The following is a 6401-nucleotide window of genomic DNA, read 5'->3' as shown; positions in this document are numbered from 1 at the left end:
CTCTTCAATGAATTACTAAGATCTCTGCACTGAAAATATTCAAAATAGTCGAAGAGATTATTTCCTCCTCGGTAAAAAAATATTTGAATGTTCCATGGTATTCATTTTGATAGTGAAAAAAACAACCGAGAGCCTAAAAAACACTGAATTTGGTTCCTGTGTCGCAAATTATATTCTTTCTTTCTTTTGTATTTTGTTTTTTAAATTTTAAGTCCGGTTACACCGTGCGAGAAACTCGAGCAAAAGAGCGTATCTGGTTCCTTTTCCACTATGAAAATATCACCTGGACAAGAAAGCTAGGCGAAACGACACTCTTGTTAGAGAGTTGGCTATTATGGTTCCATTTCCATAAATCGCTCAATACCTCGCAAAATCCCATCACCTGATTCTCACACCGTTCTTTATTTTCAAGTTTTGGAAGTTGGTTTTTCTGCAGTTTCCGGATTGATAAAGTTTCAATCTTTACCCATTTTGGGGCTTGAAGATCACTACAGGAAATGTTAAAAATGCTATCCTTCTTCAACAATGTGGAGGCTTAATATTTCCTTGGGGAAATGTGGTGTGGTTTAAATCCATCTCAAGACGCTTGAGCTCAACTGTACTCTAGTTTTTCGTCAATAGTAATTATACCCTAGCTTCAGCTCCAAAGATATCTGAAAGTTTTGGTACGAGACGGAGGTGTTTGTTCCTTGAGGTTGTGCCCTCTGTATATCTTGATGTTATACTATTATATGGACAAGAAGAGACATATACCTGGTATTTGCGGCTTTGAAGTCTTATCTATGGTCGTCCTGTTTATTTTCTACCTGAATATCATCTCTGCACAATGCTCAAGTAGGATGAGTCGACCTCCACTACAATTTCATGTGCAAAACTTCAAGAATGAGTTTCAGAGGATTTCTTTGAGCATTTTGTTTGGCATCATAACAGGACTGGTATGTGCTTTTCTCTTCGCCTTGCTAGTCAGGTGCTTCATCAAATATATTAACAGGACCCCAATTATTAAAGACCCCGTTGTGTTTTCTCTCCGAATTCCTTCCAAGACACTAAAATCAGCTCTCTCTAACGAACCCGAATTACTGGGGTCAAGCCCCAATGGAATGTATTACAAGGCTGTCCTTGATAATGGCCTCACTGTTGCTGTCAAGAGACTCGAGTTCTTTGACGATTGTTCTCCTGAGGTTCAGAGCAAGGCAACGAAGAAAAAGATACAGCAAGAACTAAAAGCTCTTTCTTGCCTAAGACATAGGAATTTGATGAGTTTGAGAGCTTATGTCCGTGAATCAAGTGGGTATTCATTGGTTTATGATTATGTGCCAACCGGAAGTCTTGCAGATGTCACAAAAGAGTAGGGGAGAATCGGTTGCAACTTAAGTGGGAAACCCGTCTTCGTATTGCTGTTGGAATTGTTAAAGGGCTGCATTATCTTCATTTTACTTGCGATCCTAAAAGATTGCACTACAATTTGAAACCGTCTAATGTAATCCTTGATGCGGAGTTTAAGCCGAGGTTGGCAGATTGTGGGTTGGCCACTGTAATTCCTAATTTTTATAGAGCAGCATCAGGCTACAATGCACCAGAATGCATTCAAAGTTGCAGGTATGAAGTTTTCATGAGCCTGCGATATTGGCTCTTTTATTTTTTTTAATGCAACTTGAGCATCCATTGTAACTAGATATAGAATAAAGTTGTGGGCTCATTTATGTCTATGTTACTTATATAGTATCAGTCTCAGCCTGGAAGGGTAGCTGCTACCACATGGGTAGATTACCTATTAAGGTCAAGTTTATCGGATTTTGGTAGCCTTACCCATTAACGGTAGTATCATCTTGCATTCCTACTTGAAGTTTCCTATGTTGCTCGCAGATGCTTGACAACAGGAACCTTGAAGGCTTTATGACCAAAAAAAAATGTTTCTGTTTCCATTTTTGCCGTATCCCTTGCAACGTTATGGCGTAAAACTTCTGAAGACAACTGAAATTGCTGTAGGCTTAGGAATGCTAAACGCAAATAGACTAAATTTTTTTGTCGATTGGTAGTGTAAAGCTAGTATTCCCTTATTGTCTGAGATACGACTTGTTAGAACAATTTATTAATTGAAGTACTCCACTTACATTCCCATTTTATTTCTGGTAAAATTTAGTTCCCAAAAGAAGAAAATAAATCTCTCTATGCAGCTGCACCTCATATTTTGACATATTTAAATGCTAGCCGTTAAATATTTTATTTACTGTTCCAGGTATACAGATAAGAGCGATGTCTTTAGCTTTGGGGTTATTTTGGGTGTTCTATTAACGGGTAGGGACCCATTGGATCCATTCTTTGGGGAAGCCGGCAACGGAGGAAGTGTGGGGCAGTGGCTTCGGCATTTGCAGCAAGTAGGTGAGGCTAGAGAAGCACTAGACAAGAGCATTTTGGGGGAAGAGATGGAAGAAGGTGAGATGTTAATGGCGGTCAGAATTGCTGTTGTATGCCTATCAGAAATGCCTGCTGATCGACCCTCAAGTGATGAGCTAGTTTCCATGCTCACTCAATTAAATAGTTTCTGACTTCTCTTCTCAAAATCCTTTCAAAGAGCTCTTGGTTGTTCCCACAGCTTTTCCGCAATGACCCTAGGTTTGCCGTGCTAGCAACCATTGAGCTCCAGCATGACCACTAGGTCTTCCACAAAATTAGCTTATGTGTATTACCAATCTGAATAGTGGTGTTGGTACACAAGTTCATGGAGTTTGGAGCACTACCATGAGTTATTCAGTTTGTGATACTGAACACTATTTACTGCATGGAACTAGGCGGGGATCCTAAAAATATGCTTTTGTTGTTAACGATAGTGGGGTTTAGTCTACTTCCTTTTTGAGCATCTTACAGTGCGCATTTAGGATACAGACATGCAGCTTTTTCTTGAATGATTTTCCTATTTATAATCCAGTTTGAAAAATTAAAATACATCCGTTGATATGTAGATTTCAGATAGAACTCGAATTTGTGGCATGATGTTGTTTCAGTAATTTTAAGTGGTTGACTTATGATCTATGGATCGAAGTTTGAAACAATATGAAAAGAAGTGGGGAGAAAAAGAATTAGGTGGAGTTATTCAGTAAATCAGTTTTGGCTCTGATTTTTCTTGACAACCCAAAGAAATGGCGAGCGGAACTTGCCTTGTGACGATTTGATACAAACTAAGTTCTTTAATTTAGCAAATGCTTCAATGTTCTTTCTACTCCTTGATTGATACCTTTTAGCACCAGATACTGATGTGCTATGGAGTTCTTGGCAGATTTCTGCATCCTTTTAGCAATCGCAACATAGGGGTAACTTTTCTCCAGAATAAATATCCCGAAACATCGGCTATCACACCCAAAAGCCTAAGGAAATAGAAAAAATGTAATCAACATCGAACGGAAGCTAACAACAAGAGCATTCGAGTTAACTACCATAGATTGTGTAAATGCAGGCGACCCATCTCTTGTAAATGTAAAGCAGCCTGGGGGAGTCACCTTTGTGGGTGTCTGATAATGGAAGCTGACAACGTGCCTTGGTGCTGTCATTAAATGCCGCAGAGTACTAAAATTTATGTGTTTTAAACGAATGTGCTATAACTCAGAACATTCAATCAAGTAAATAGAAGTTTTAGTTTTATTGTCAACATCAATCTTGCAGAAAACCACTATTATATTCATTTTGAAGAGGTTCTCATCCAAATACCCATTCCCTACAAAGGACCATTCATGGTCAATATAAATTTGTTAGACTGAAATTCAAGCATAAAATCATGTTTGACCAACAACGAACCCGACACAAGTTTCTTTCTAATATCTTAAAGATGAAGTACACCAACAAGGGTCATTTCCACCCCAGTGTCATCTTCAAGACAACCTATTCAAGTCCCACTATCTCCGATGTAGCAAAATTTCTCATGTAGAGCTTTCTCCCAGAAACTGAAGTGTATGTGGAGAACATCTCCTTATCGGAACATATGTGGCGGGTAGCACCGTATCAACCCACCAATCATTTGAGTTGTCCACTAATTTTGTTTCAAAAACAACTGCAGATGAGTTAAGTTCAGAAAAATCAATTGGTATCGACCTTTCTTAAACCATGTTCGCTTGCTCTTTATATTTCTTTGGCTTCCTGTAATCTTTAGCCATGTGGTTTGGTTTTCCGCGGTTGTAACAATTTCCTTTGAATTTCTTTTGATACTTTGGTGGTGGTTGTTATTTCCCATCAAACTTCCTCCTTTTTCCTTGGTTACGAGATTCCACAATATTAACTTTCGCAACCATCTTACTTTCCTTTGCTTCAGTATTGTGATTGTTTTCCTCGATCCTCAATCTCACTATCAAGTCTTAGAGTCTCATCTATTTTCTTTTGTGTTTCAAATAGTTTTTGAACTCCTTCCACAGAAGAGGGAGTTTCTCAATTAGAGCGGCAACCTGAAAAGACTCGTTGAGACTCATCCCTTCCGCATGAATCTCGTGCAAGATTACTAGAAGTTCTTGCACTTGACTCACAACAGATTTTGAGTCTATCATTTTGAAGTACAGAAGCCTTCCCACTATAAACTTCTTGAGGCCAGCATCTTCCGCCATGTACTTCTTTTCGAGCGTCTCTCGTAGTTCCTTCACACTTCTGACTTGACATTACACATTTAGTTAGAGATCTAATTAAACTTTAGGTCGATATTGGATCGCTGGAATATCAGAAATCTGGCGACCATGCGGTGGCGTATGGACAACGGCACGATGGGAGGATGGTGGCCGAAATACTTTCTCCAAAATATAGGGGTGATCGATTTTTATTATCAACTTTTGATTATATATATATATATATATATATATATATATATAATATTCAATGTTTGAAATTAAATAATTTTTATTTAATTACTCAATTAATTAATTATTTAATCTGTTCTAGACTCTTCTACAATGTTTCATGAAAATTTTGCACTTAACAGTCACCATTACTAATATTATTATATAATTAGCAGATTCTAAATTTACTAAATGTATAAGTGTGAATTATTTATAACCTTAATCGACGATCAGACAACGCCGATGTGTCGAGAGTATAAATCTCGTTCATATAAGGGAAAATGAAAATTTCGAAGGACAAAATATTTCATTGATCCATTTTTGGTAGCTATTAGTTTTGTGAATTCATTCACTAAACAGACATTTCCACTCTTCTCATTTAATTATCAGTTAAGCTAAATTTCACAACTTTCATTACATGAAATCAACTTATGAACTTTTTTATAAGCAATATGTTTGATGTTTCATGAAACTACAGTCTTCAAATTCAACTTCTTGAATTTGACTTTCTCAATGAAAACATAAAATCCAATACTTGTGTGACCTTCAATGGCTCAGGGATACAACTACGCGTGGGTTCACAACTTCATGTGATTCATAACAACATTTGTTCATATTCGAGCTTAGGCGTCCAATTGTTTTCATCAAGCCCTTTGATAAAGAGCGTCAAAACTCAAATCTGATTACACTCATTAGATCAAGATAAGAGCATTTAGTAGCATCACCCGATGATCATCTATGTATCATTGATAATGTTAGCAAGAACTTTAAGTTATGATTAGCGTAAATTACGGTCCATTCAAATCATATATCTCGATCCAATATGCAAACATTGGTATATCGAGAGCTGCAAGTTGACTCGCTGAGTACTTACTCTAATAATCTCCCGCTTACCCTATAGCCAACTACCCATAGATTTCAAACGCATTGCTTCACGATGCTTATCAAACAATGGTCCTGACATGAGCTTCGTCCGTGGATCAACAACGTTATCTCTAGATGTGACTCTCTCTACTGATATATCTCATCTTCCCACAATCTCCTGGGTTATGTGGAATTTCCTCGGTATATGTTTGGATCGCTGATAAGACCTTGGTTCCTTTGCTTGCGCAACGACACCAATGTTGTCGCAGTAGACCGGTAGTGGATCAATACCTTGAGGAATGATACCCACTTTTGAACGAAATTCCTCATCCAAACAGCCTCATTTGCTGCAGGTGATGCAAATGCAATATTACAGAAGCTTTTAATATTTTACATGCCTTCGATCTTCAAAACTCTCGAAGATCTGGGCGCACCATCTTCAAATCTTGATCTCCCACTAAATCAAATTTTAAATTAAATTTTCATGACATATTGAGATACAAATTTAAGAGGTGTGAACGTGTCATAAACCAGACCCACTAATAAATAATTATCAAATAATAAAAAAATACAACATATAAAATATCCGAACATATACCTAGAAAATTTTTCATGGCTCGCTATCATCATTTTACCATATAATATCAAATATTATATTAAATCCATAATATCAAATATTATTAACAAATCATGTATCTTGTAACTTTATAATTAATCTTCATA

General features: G+C 37.1%; 1 pseudogene; it reads left to right on the top strand.

Moving 5' to 3' along the window:
- The first annotated feature begins 203 nt into the window (after positions 1–203).
- LOC142556374 (inactive leucine-rich repeat receptor-like protein kinase CORYNE) lies at positions 204–2976 on the top strand (annotated as a pseudogene).
- The last annotated feature ends 3425 nt before the right edge of the window (positions 2977–6401 follow it).

This window comes from Primulina tabacum, chromosome 9 (genome assembly GCF_025594145.1).
Source record: "Primulina tabacum isolate GXHZ01 chromosome 9, ASM2559414v2, whole genome shotgun sequence".
Lineage (NCBI taxonomy): Eukaryota > Viridiplantae > Streptophyta > Magnoliopsida > Lamiales > Gesneriaceae > Primulina > Primulina tabacum.
The sequence above is the reverse complement of the archived record's forward strand: the minus strand, read 5'-3'. Positions and strand labels throughout refer to the sequence as shown.